General features: G+C 42.5%; 1 pseudogene; it reads right to left on the reverse strand.

Moving 5' to 3' along the window:
* Positions 1-1690: 1690 nt before the first annotated feature.
* On the reverse strand, positions 1691-2240 carry LOC122915699 (annotated as a pseudogene).
* Positions 2241-12838: the final 10598 nt, after the last annotated feature.

The raw sequence follows: 12838 nt of genomic DNA on the forward strand, positions 1-12838 counted from the left end.
GAATTTTGATGGTACAATAACCTTTATTAGCTTGATATGCTGACTGAGAAAAGAAATAGCATGCATTTTTAAAAAGTGACTTTTACGGAAGAATAATTTGTTTGCATAAAATATGATTACTTACCCTCATAAATGTTTATTTGAATATATTGCACTATAACCAAAGCCAACTGCATTAGCCACAGCAGGGAAACCCAATTCTGAATTGCAAAACAAACCAAAGGTGTGACTAAGAGCACATCAGCATTCCATGCTGACTCAAGGAAATTTTGGCAGTTAAAATCCTGCTGATTTTCCAGGATGAATGGTTTTAATGAGGCCAAATCTTTTAGAAATGGGTGGGAGGAGAGGCATCTGGGTGGCTCAGTGGGTTAAAGTCCCTGCCTTTGGCTCGGGTCATGGTCCCAGGGTCCTGGAATCGAGCCCCGCATCAGGCTCTCTGCTCAGTGGGGAGCCTGCTTCTCCCTCTCTCTCTGCCTGACTCTCTGCCTACTTGTGATCTCTCTCTGTCAAATAAATAAATAAAATCTTTAAAAAAAAAAAAAAAGGGTGGGGAAAAAAATAACTGCAAGTCAGACTGGGGCCTACCCCTTCCAAAAAGAACAACACCTAGAAAAGGCTGGTCAACACCTTTCTTAGGTTCACCTAAGCTTCCAACCCACTGTCCACACTAGAATCTCAACTACCAGCAACCACAGACCAAATCAGCTGCAGATGCCATTTTATAGGTGTTCATTCAGATAAGGATGGGAAGATTTTCTTAAAATTATATGGGCTCTGCTCTCCAACCAAACTGTCTCCTCCTGCATTTCTATTCTTCTTTGACTCCTAGCTTCATTCATTTACTTCCCCAGCCCCATGGGCCCAGGGAACTCCTGAACTATGCACTTTCATTAAAAGGACTCATGAGAGGCCCCTGGGTGGCTTAGTAGGTTGAACATCCGACTCTTGGTTTTGGCTCAGGTCATGACATCAGGGTCGTGGGGTCAAGCCCAGGGTCAGGCTCTGTGCTCAGTATGGAGTCTATTTAAGATTCTCTCACCCCCTTCTGCTCATGGGTTCATGCTCTCTCTCTCGCTTTCTCTCTTTGGGATAAATAAATAAATGGAAGTCTTGGGGGAGAAAAAAAAGGATTCATGAAATATTACTCTCCTGCTATCTCCAAGTTGAACCCTGGAAGCTCTTCAAGGACAGGGGCTCAGGTTGTCTCCATCCTAAAGGAGGGTGCAGACAGGAGCAGGAAGAGAACTCAGCCTTAACAAATCTAATTTTCTCATCTGAGGCTACCCAAGACATCACAGGGAGTCAGAGGGAGAGGGAGCCCCAAGACACAGTATCCCCATTTCCTAGGGCCCAGCTCTTCCAAAGATCCTAAAGCTACCTTTACCCCTAACATACTGGATGCTCTACAAGCATTTACTGATGAAGGAGGCAAGAGATGACTAAGGAATATCATGGAGGAAGTACAGGATAGGCAAGGTTTCATGAGTCAGACCAGGTCATCTTGAAATCAAGCAACTGTCCAAACAAAACAAAACCAACAAAATCTTTGTTTTTATAGTGATGAGCTTTCATAATTGGGCAACTTCTTTACTTCATATTACCAAGGAAAACTTCTTTAATATTATGATTTCTTTTCTGTTTTTTACTTTTATTTGTATTTATTTTATGCAGAATTTACTCTCAGACCCTAAGTTTTTGTTTCTTCAGTTTCTTCGGGGATATGTTCTTCTTCTTTCTTTTTCTGTGCAACTTCCTCTTCTAGTACAGGAATAATCTGCTCCTTTTCAGGAAGAATCATCTCAGTGTGGCAGGGAGAGCTCCTGTATGGGTTAATCCAACCATGAGCCTTACAAGTTCTATGGCGCATCCCAGGAGCTTTCCTCACGGGGATGAGCTCAATGACCAGAGAATCTACCTCTAAACCTTTAAGTTCAACATCACTCTCTGCATTCTGAAGCATGTGCAGTCAAAATCCAGCACTCTTTTTGGGCGGTGGATCCTGTGTGTCCGCCCAAGGTTTGGTCTGGGCACACCTACCAGCTCCACCATTGTAGTGATGGAATGTCACCCATGGCTTCTGCAGCGTGACAAACTCCAGATACTTGGTGGCTTTTCCTATCTGCCACTGATAGGGCCTGGACAGGGTCACATGTGCTCTTAAAGCGAACATGAAGATCTGAACCTCTTAATGGGCATGATTTTGTAAGGTTCTCTGAGTCAAGTAAATAGCAAGCCATTTTCAGTGATCACCTCCAGCCGCTTATGGGAAGAAGTGGTTTTTGTTTTTAAGTAGACAGGAGGGGCACCTCGGTGGCTCAGTCAGTTAAGCATCAGCCTTTGGCTCAGATCATGACCTCAGGGTTATGAGATCCAGCCCTGCATTGGGCTCCTTACTCAGTGAGGGCCTGCTTTTCTCTCTCTCTCCCTCTGCTGTTCCCCCTACTTACACACTCTTTCTCGCAGTCAGAAAAATAAAATCTTTTTTAAAAAAGTAAACAGGAAAGTATGATTTCTGATGTCACTTTGTTACTTTAACTGTTTAACCTTGTCATACTGAAAACAACATAAAATAGGGAAAAGGGATGGAAATGAAAAGTTAGAAACATTGAACCTCCCGATGTGCCAGGCACTGGGCTTGGTGAGTCCCATGAGTTATGACATGAGATCCTCATCCTTCCTCACTTTAAAAATCAGGAAGCAGGAGTTAAGCTGGCTAAGGCCACAGAGCAAGTAGTGAAGTAGTTGGACCACACTCGATCTTTTCGAACGGCTGGCCAATTATCATTTAGACTCACTGCTTCATTTTTAGGGATTATATTTTTCTTAAAGATTTTATTTATTTCTTTGACAGAGAGAGAGGTCACAAGTAGGCAGAGAGGCAAGCAGAGAAAGTGGGAAAAGCAGGCTCCCCACCGAGCAGAAAGCCCAATGCGGGGCTCGATCCCAGGACACTGAGATTATAACCTGAGCTGAAGGCAGAGGCTTAGCCCACTGAGTCTCCCAGGATTATATTGCATGGATTTGGAAAATAGGGCATAAGGCTGAAATTAACACACCACATGTTTACTGTTACATTTTCCTTCATCTGGGCAATTTCTGATCCCCCTTCAATCTAGGCAAAGCCTTAGTCAGAGGTCCACAGTTCACCGGAGAGCTGCAATTTTAAAGATTTTATTTATATATTTGACAAAGAGAGATAGCAAGAGAGGAAAGAAGAAACACAAGCAAGGAGTAGCTGGAGAGGGAGAAGCAGACTGGTCCCACAACCCTGAGATCATGACCTGAGCCTAAGGCAGACGCTTAATGCCTAAGCTACCCAGGGGCCCCTGGTTGCAATTTTAAATCTGATTCCCAAAGCTGTTTCTGCAGAATGCAGTTGCAGAAAGCACAAGGGGCAGATGTCAGCATTAATGCCACTGCACTGAGACAATTTCTGGAAATGCCGCCTGAAAGAGGATTTGTTCTAAGTCCTGATGGCTGTCTTGGTTCTCTTATCACCTTTGGCTATAGCGGAATCTAGGACCCTCAAATCATTCGGGTCTCCTCTCACAGAGGACTCTCCACCCAGCAGCCGGCTGCTCCATCCAGCCCGTTAGCAAACAGCCCTGACAGAAGGCCCCAGAGCCATATTTTTAGACAGTGTGTTATGACTGTGGCCACCATTGGAAGTTACTTGATGTCTTTTTAAAAAATTCGTCACGGAAGTATCCTCACAGCGGGAAACCTGAGAAAGAAGGGCAAATGCCTCATATGGTGTGTCAGGAGGAAAGTGAATGACAAAATCGCGAATATTTTACTTCCACATTATTTCCCTGAGCCCCTTGTTGTCCAGACCTTTCCGTCCTTTTAAACCACAGGTAGCTTCTGGCGAAGCTTAAGACAGATGGCAATGTAGAGTTCCTGGCAGCCGAGATAAATGTGCGTAATATCAAGTGCCCCGCACACAGCTTCAGAGGCTTATGACACCCCAGCTCCTTCCCAAGGCCTCAGGAAGGGTCGCTCGCTAAAATAATTTTCTGGTTAACAAGAAATCTATGCAACATTTCATGCCCGGCTTGTTTCAGAAGCCCCCTCTGAGGGATCCACGCTATGCATTTTAATTTAGGTTTACACGTTTTGTTTTTTAATAGAATGAACTGTGCATAACAACACATTTCGCAATATGAGATGAAAAGCCCTCGACACAGTTCATCCACTGGAAGGTTTTAAATCTAAATCCAGAACAAATAAAGCAAAATAAACACAGCAGGACTCCAACGTTCCTCTTCTAACATTTGGTAATTTGTTTGGGCATGGAAAGAGGGGAGAAGTGGGGCACGGAGGAAGGGGAGGAAGCAGCGAGGCACAAGACGGCTTGCGATCTGCTGCGAAGGAATCCTGATTTTCATCTCGAGTCAAAGGCCTTCCATCGTGCATCACAGTAGGTAAGATGCTGTCCTGAATCCCTCTTGGTCATTTGCCACATTTGCTGGAAATCAATCCTTTTGCAATCAGCTCAGATTTCAAATAACCTTTGAGAGCCTTTTCACCATTGCAGCATGTAAATGGGCATTTCAGATCCACTTGAAAACACAGCAGGAGGGCTAATTTGGAGATAATAGACATTTTCTATTTGTTTGTGTTCGAATCCCCAAGGTTTTATACAGCTCCAGAAATTTGCTGGTTGACCACAGATTTTCTAATGGAAAGCTCTGTCCAGAACCTGGCAGTGGCCTCCAGGACCGCATTTAGCCCAGGATCTGATCCAGGAGGAGAAAGGTCCAGAGCGTTCGCTTGAGCTGCCCACAGTCACATGAAGGTGCAGAGCAGGCCCTTCCAAATATACCTTGAGAAGGCCGTGCTCCATGTCGACATTCCCAGTGTCCATCCTGAAGATCCCGAAGAAGTGGGAAGCACTGAAGATGCTGAGCGGTTCTAGGAAGTGGCCCCCAACCCCTCCTGCTCTCAACCAGTGACACTCAAGGCATCAGCGTCCTCTGGCTGGCTGAGCCATTGCTCCCAGCGCTCGGAGGAGTTTGACTAGTGGGTTTGGGCAAATGCCACCTCTTTAGAGAACATTTTGCATTTAGACACGTTAACTCATTATTTCTCCCCATCACGTTAGTCCTAAAGTTAGAGATTGTAAATGAGGCTACAAAGATGCCCTACCTTCTATTTTCTAAATCCTCATCATCCTTCAAGATCCAGCCCCAGTGAGGTTTCATCAAGTCTTCCCCAACCACTTTCTTACAGTCCACACTGATTTTCTTTGAATGTTAGCTGCAGTATCATATATTGTTCAGGTCTCTCCCCAACCTGGTTTCTGTAAAAACAGAATTAAAACAGAGAATAAATAAAAGGAGTCAAATATCAACTTTATTACCAAGTGGTTTTGTTAGGGTCACTCCTGGATTTATTTAGGCAGACTTGCTCCCAATATTAGGCAGCCCTGGACCAGGGCAAGCAATAGCTAAGTGTCCAGGAGCAACATACAACTTGGAATAGAAGCATCAAGGAGAGCCCATGCCCTGTGTGGACAAGCTCGCCCCCAAGAGGAGAAGGATGGAACTACCTAAAGCATGTTTCACCAATCACATGGGTCCCTCCTCCCCTCCATAGGGGTGGAGGTAATAAAAGGGAGACAAAAGTCTGGTGTGTGTTCAGGAAAATTCCTCCTCGAAGAGGCCAGAGACAAGAAAAATTTCTTCACCTCAGGCACAGAGTGTTGTGTCAAGTTTCTCCACACACGTTAGCTCTGTCCCTTTATCTGGATTTTTAAGCTTCTTCAGGATAAAATCCAAGTTTTACACATCTTATATCCCTCACAGAAGCAAACACAATACTCCATAAATAATGGCATTTAATAAAAATCTGTCTTTAAGAGGATTCATAAGAGCAAGGATTGTACAAAGTTAACTGTTCACATTTGTGAAAAAAAAAAAAAAAAACTAAACTGCAGAAATTCAAATCTGTTTCATCAATAGTTTGAGCAGTTTGGACCTGGGTCCTGAGTCAAATCCTCATATTCAAAAAAACCTTACCTAAAACCACACAACCTTATTATTCTTTATCATAAAAATACCTCTATTTCATTATTCAGAACACATGAACACCCAAAGACCTTGAGTATAATTTGGCATAAGCTCATTCTTCACACACTCAGAACCTAAATATCTATTTCCCTTTAAAAAAACATCTATAGAAAAAAATTGCAACACTTGGTTGAAAAAAGAAGAGAAATACGTATCAGTTTGTAAGAAATAGTGCTGGGAACTACCACTCACAGTGCAGACCCCAGCAGCAGACCCTCCAATTCCTCTAATTTGGTTGATGAAACTCTTACAGTTACACCATAAGCAGAAAGAAGAAAATCTATACTCTGAAGAGATGCACACCAAGCAAACTGTGGGTGTAAAATTTCTGAGTGTTTATACACCATCTGCCTGGATATGAAAAATGCAGTTACGAACATAAGTGGAAGCATAGCAAAGGAAAGAACTTCAAAACTGGAATGTCCTGAAAGTCAGGCTCTAAAAGTTCCCCAAGTGAGAGTTGATAAGATGTTACCTTCTTTTTGCCCAAATAGATTGTGAGGGCATTAGTGAAGCTGTTGTGTATATACTGGTCAGTGTCCTCTCCCTGGAAGAGGTCTTTTTTTTTTTAAAGATTTTATTTATTTATTTGACAGAGAGAGATCACAAGTAGGCAGAGAGGCAGGCCGGGGGTGGGGGGGCAGGCTCCCTGCTGAGCAGAGAGCCTGATGTGGGGCTTGATCCCAGGACCCTGAGATCAAGACCTGAGCCCAAGGCAGAGGCCCAACCCACTGAGCCACCCAGGCGCCCCAGAAGAGGTCATTTTTAAATATCCCTAGAAGAAAAAAAAATGCAGCCTGGAGGCAAAGGCGTGCATTGATCCATATGTAACCAAGAAACTACCTTCTGTGAAGGAAGGTCTGCAACTCTTAACCCTCAGCAACCAGAGACAATTGATAGAAACATTCTGTAACACTTTATATCAATGATGTTGGTGGGTTCTGTCACCTCTAAAGATGCTTCTAAGGAACACACTGGAAAAGTGGCTTTCCTAGGCAGGCAGTAACAACCAGGTACACAGGGTGCCTGTGTGGCCCAGTTGGGTAAAGAGTCTGACTCTTGATTTCAGCTCAGTTCATAATCTCGGGATCATGGGATCGAGCCCTGAGTTTGGCTCCAGGCTCAGCACAGAGTCTGCCTGAACTTCTCTCTCTCTCTCTCCCTCCGTCTCTCCCACCCTCTCTCACACACACACTCTGTCTCTGTCTAAAATAAATAAATAAATAAAATATATTTTTTTTAAATGGAACTACCAAGTTCTCCCTAACAAGCCAGCCTTAAATGGTGAAGTAGAAATCATGGAAATACTGTTATGAACTGGCTCCAAGAAAAGTCACCAAAACCGAACCAAAACTCCCCAGCTACTCTCTAAACCATTAACAAAAAACAAACAAACAAACAAAAACCTGTTCCTTTGACTTAATGGATTCATGTAGTTCTTTCATTTAATAGACATTTATATAGTCCTCATTATGTGTGAAGCAGAGTTTTAGGTGTGTTACTCCTCTTGTCAAGCCTATTAAGTGATACCCTCATTATCTCCATTTTATAGTTGAGGATATTTGGCACAGAGAGACTAAGTAACTTGCCTAACATCACACAGCTCATAAGTGAATCTAGTACAAATGGTTCAGACTTGAATCCAGCTGCTCTCCCTATGTGTGATAAAAGGAGCAACCCTCCTTGGTCATGATCATCATGGACAGGTCCCAGTTACTTCTCACTACTAATGTAAAATGTGTGCATAGATACGGTCAGGAAGGGATTACACACACAATATAACATTCATGTTTATGCTGTGAACATATGAAGCATGTTAGAATATATTACAGTCCATTCTCCATGTAACTTAAACATAAAAGGGTAAGATAATAGTTCTCAAACTGTGGCAAGAATCGGAATACTCCGGAAGACTTGATAAAACTCAAACAGCTGGACCCCTGCTCCCAGAGTTTCTGACCGGACAGGTCCTGAGAATTTGTTTCTAACACCTTCCCAGGAGCTGCTCTTGCTGCCATAGGGAAGCTGTATTGGTCTGCTAGGACTGTCATATCGGAACACCCATGACCGGGTGGCTTAAACCACAGGTATTTCTTTTTCTTATAGCTCTGGAGGCTGGAAGTTCAAGATCAAGATGGCAGGTTTGGCTTCTACTGAGCCAATCTTCAGCAGGCAAATGCCCACCTTCTTGCTATGTCTTCCCAAGCCTTTCCTCTCTGTGTGTGCATCCCCGGTGTCTCTCCCCTTTCTTATAAGGACACCAGTCATATTGTATTAGAGCCACACCAGGGGCCTACGTTTAACTCAGTCATCTCTTTGAAGGGCCTTTCTCCAAATGTAGTCACATAGATTAGGGTCTACGCATATGATCTCATGTCATCTTACCTCTTTAAAGGCCCTGTCTCCAAATACAGTTACATTTCAAGGGACCAGCAGTTGGGACTTCAACATAGGAATTTGGAGAATACACAGTTCAGCCCAGAACACTGCCATACTTTGAGAACCACCGTCTAGAGAATGCAACAAGCACACAAGCACGCGTGAAGGGCACAGACTGGCCAGGAATCCCATGAGGGCAGTCCTCCCTATGTGCCAAGGAATTAAATGTGTTCATTTGAATCTGTTTTTATTGGTGAGCATCACTTCTGCCTCTCACTCTTAGCCCTACTATTCTGACCAGAACATAATAACTGACAATAATCCTTTTCTCTCTTCTTTTTCTGAAATTTGGAACTCACATCCATAAAGCCAAGAAAACAGATGTCTGCATGAATTGACTCATGAAATCCAAGAATCAAGCCATTGTAGGTAAAAATAAGACTGTTCCCTAAAAACTAAGCTAGAACTATAAATTTAAAAAACAGATCAAAGTAGACATATGTAGAGTCAACTTAAAGAGAAAAACGTTCCCTATCTTAATTCTTTTGGGCTGCTATCACAAAAATGCCACAAGTTGGGTATCTTGTAAACAACCAAAATTTCTTTCTGACAGTTTTGGAGGTTGGGAAGTCTAAAATCAAGGTGTTAACAGATTCAATGTCTGGTAAGGGCTCGCTTCTTCACAGACAGCTGTAGGCCTCTGTGACGTCACATGGAAGAAGGGACAAGAGATCTCTCTGGAGCCTCTCCTATAAAGGCACTAAACCCACTTGTGAGGACTCCACCTCGGAATTTGGAGAGGACTCAAACATTCGGACCATAGCGTTCCCAGACCTATAAATCTTGATTTTCTTTTTTTTTTTTTTTTTAAGATTTTATTTATTTATTTGACAGAGAGAAATCACAAGTAGATGGAGAGGCAGGCAGAGAGAGAGAGAGGGAAGCAGGCTCCCCGCTGAGCAGAGAGCCCGATGCGGGACTCAATCCCAGGACCCCGAGATCATGACCTGAGCCGAAGGCAGCAGCTTAACCCACTGAGCCACCCAGGCGCCCCTAAATCTTGATTTTCATCAGACTGAATCTGTTTAGACACTTAAACACAGTGAGTCTGAAAGAAGATAAATCAGTCTTAGGCACATAGAGGAAGAGGGAACTCCTAGCAGCTAATAGTGGTGGGTTCATTTGGGCAGCATCCAGGGACCAGAGAGGTACCTCAAGTTGGAGGTCAGTCCAACCTGAATCCCAGTACACCTGACTTGCGGTCTCTTTTCTGGAAACATGGGCACTGGGGCATGCCAACAGAGTCGATGACATGAAATGTTCGAGTCATATTAAGTCTCCTAGCCTTGCTTCCATGGTCACCAAGCAACCTTATGATAATTTGGTTTCTCTTGCACGTAACGTGTCTCCCGGGACAGCATGCCTGATCAGGCCAACCAGGAATTTTGCGTCCTTTTGGCGATTGTTTTTCTTCTTCTAAACTATTAAGCTGGCATTCTGACTTTATACATCAGCCTGTTGAGAACCTTTTTCACTTTTATCATGTAAGCTCCGTGAACTCAGAAATAACAACAAGATCTGTCTCTGAATGAGCCCAAAGAGCCAGACCCTGATCTCCCCAGATATATGCCATCTTGTGAAGACTCCTGGTGACCAAGTACCCAATTATGCAGCACCCTAATGAATGACCCTGACAAGATAACTAACACAATTGGTGACTGAGCAATAGGATTGCGCTTATAGGACAAGTAAAACATAGAGCAAGAACGACAGACTTCTAAATCAAACAAACTCGTGTTTAAACCCTGGCTCTACAACTTGCTAGCTTTGTTATTTAACCTCTGATTCACAATGTTCTCACTTACAAAATGGAGGAAACACCTATGTTATAACTCAGCAGTTCTGAAAGTCTAGACCCTGGATGTCTTAGTTCGGGCTGCCAAAAGAGAATACATAGACTGGGTAGCTTATAAACGACAAAAATTTATTTCTCACTGTTCTTGAGGCTGGGAAGTCCAAGATTAGTGGCCACAGTCTCTAGTGAAAACCTGCTTCCCAGTAGTCCTTCCATTATGTCCTCCCATGGTGGGAGGGTAAGAGAGCTCTCTGAGGTCTCTTTTAGAAGGGTTAATCCCATTCATGAAGGTGTTGTTCTCAAGACCTAATTACCTTTCTGGGGCACCTGGGTGGTTCAGTGGGTTAAGTCTTTGCCTTCGGCTCATGGTCATGATCTCAGGGTCCTAGGATCAAGCCTTGCATCTGGCTCTCTGCTCAGCAGCAGCCTGCTTCCTCCTTTCTCTCTGCCTGCCTCTTTGCCTACTTGTGATCTCTGTCAAGTAAATAAATAAAAATCTTTAAAAAAAGAAAAGACCTAATTACCTTTCGAAGGCCGCCACCCCCAATACAGTCACCTTGGGGGTTAGGATTTGAACGTATGAATTTTAGGAGGACATAAACATTCAGTCCTGTAGCACTGGACCAGCAGCAACATTTCTAAGGAACTCATTACAAATGGAAGCTCTTGAACTCGACCCCAGACCTACAGAATCAGAAACTCTGAAGGTGAAGCCCAGCAATCTATATTCCAACAAGCCCTCCAAAGGATTCTGATGTTCACAAAAGCTTGAGAAGCACTGAGATGGGAGTTGTGAAGATTAGAAATCAAGTGTACCAGGGTTCCTGGGTGGGTCAGTCAGTTAAGCATCAGATTCTTAATCTCAGCTCAAGTCTTGATGTCAGGGTTGTGAGTTTAATCCCTGTGTTGGGCTCTGTGTTGGGCGTGGAGCCTGCTCATAAATAAATAAACAAACAAACAAACAAACAAATAGAAATCAGGTACACAAAGTGTCCAGTACAGTGCCTGACACAAGAGCAAATACTCTAGACATTTCAGCAGCTTTTATTATTACTTTAGAGCATTTGGAGATTGAAGGATTCTCCCAGGATCTCACTACCTTGTAACAATTTCATTTCTTACTTGGCCAAGAACACGTGGGGTTTTTTTGTTTTTGTTTTTTGTTGTTGTTTTTTTTTTATTAAAGATTTTATTTATTTATTTGACAGACAGACATCATAAATAGGCAGAGAGGCAGGCAGAAAGAGGGGGAAGCAGGCTCCCTCTGAGCAGATAGCCCAATGCGGGACTTGATCCCAGGACCCTGGGATCATGACCTGAGCAGAAGGCAGAGGCTTTAACCCACTGAGCCACCCAGGCGCCCCCAAGAACATGTTTTTTAAAAATGTCAGGGCACCTGGGTCACTCAGTCGGTTAAGTGTCTGCCTTCAGCCCAAGTCATAATCTCAGGGTCCTGGGATCGAGCCTCCATATCGGGTTCCCTGCTCAGCGAGAAGTCAGCTTATCCTTCTCCCTCTGGTCCTCACCCCTAATAGTGCTTGCTCTCTCTCTCTCTCTCTCTCACTGCTCTCGCTTTCTCTCAACTAAATAAAATCTTTAAAAATAAATAAATAAACACACATGTTGTCAAGTTACTTGTATTTGTTCAATTTTTGTTGATTTTCTTTCTTTACTTAGCAGCATACTTTTTTATAATTTTCAAGTGTCAATGGCTGCCCAGTTTTCCATCAAGTAGACACATCATAATTTATGTAATTATTTCCTTAATTTTGACCAGTTATGCTACTTCTAATTTTTCAAGAGACATTTTTGGCATGCAACTTATTTCTTTCCTTGGAATATTTCAAATTCCAATATCATGTCATAGAGAATGAATTTTTGCTTACATTCTAGAAACACACGGTTATGCCAGGGTTTTCACTAGACTGTCCCTGACTAGAAAGGTATCTCTTAGAATTTTATTAGGCATAAACACAGGTACTATGATTAGAACATTTTAAATTACTACCACGTTTGAGTATTTATATTTGCTACAATGTGATGTAATTGTAAACTGTTACTTGAGTAGTTCACAGAAATTCACTGTAAATCCATAGAAATGGATCTTTTGTAAATTGGAAAAGTTGCAATTCAGAATTGGTTGAAAACTTATGGATTTCTTCATCCTTTTGTGTGAGAGAATATAAATTAAACAAAACTGAAAATAGACTCCATTTACAGTCTTGTGTTTAAATTTTTAAGTACCTTGTGAATTTTACTTTTCAATATATAGTTCTAAATCCTACCTTGCATTAAATGGATGTTTGCAATATATGAACAAGATGGAAAACAATATAACACTAATGTTCATATTATCAACAAAGGCAACTAAAGGCAAATAAAAACACAGTATTTAGCTCTGATATAATAAATTTAAACATATAATGGATGCAGATATCCATATGTGCTCCTGAATTACTGTACTAAGACTATACATGAACTAAAATATAAGTATTTTTGTTGTTGCTGTCATTTTCATTATCAGTAAGAA

The sequence above is a fragment of the Neovison vison genome, chromosome 8 (assembly GCF_020171115.1).
Source record: "Neovison vison isolate M4711 chromosome 8, ASM_NN_V1, whole genome shotgun sequence".
NCBI lineage: Eukaryota > Metazoa > Chordata > Mammalia > Carnivora > Mustelidae > Neogale > Neogale vison.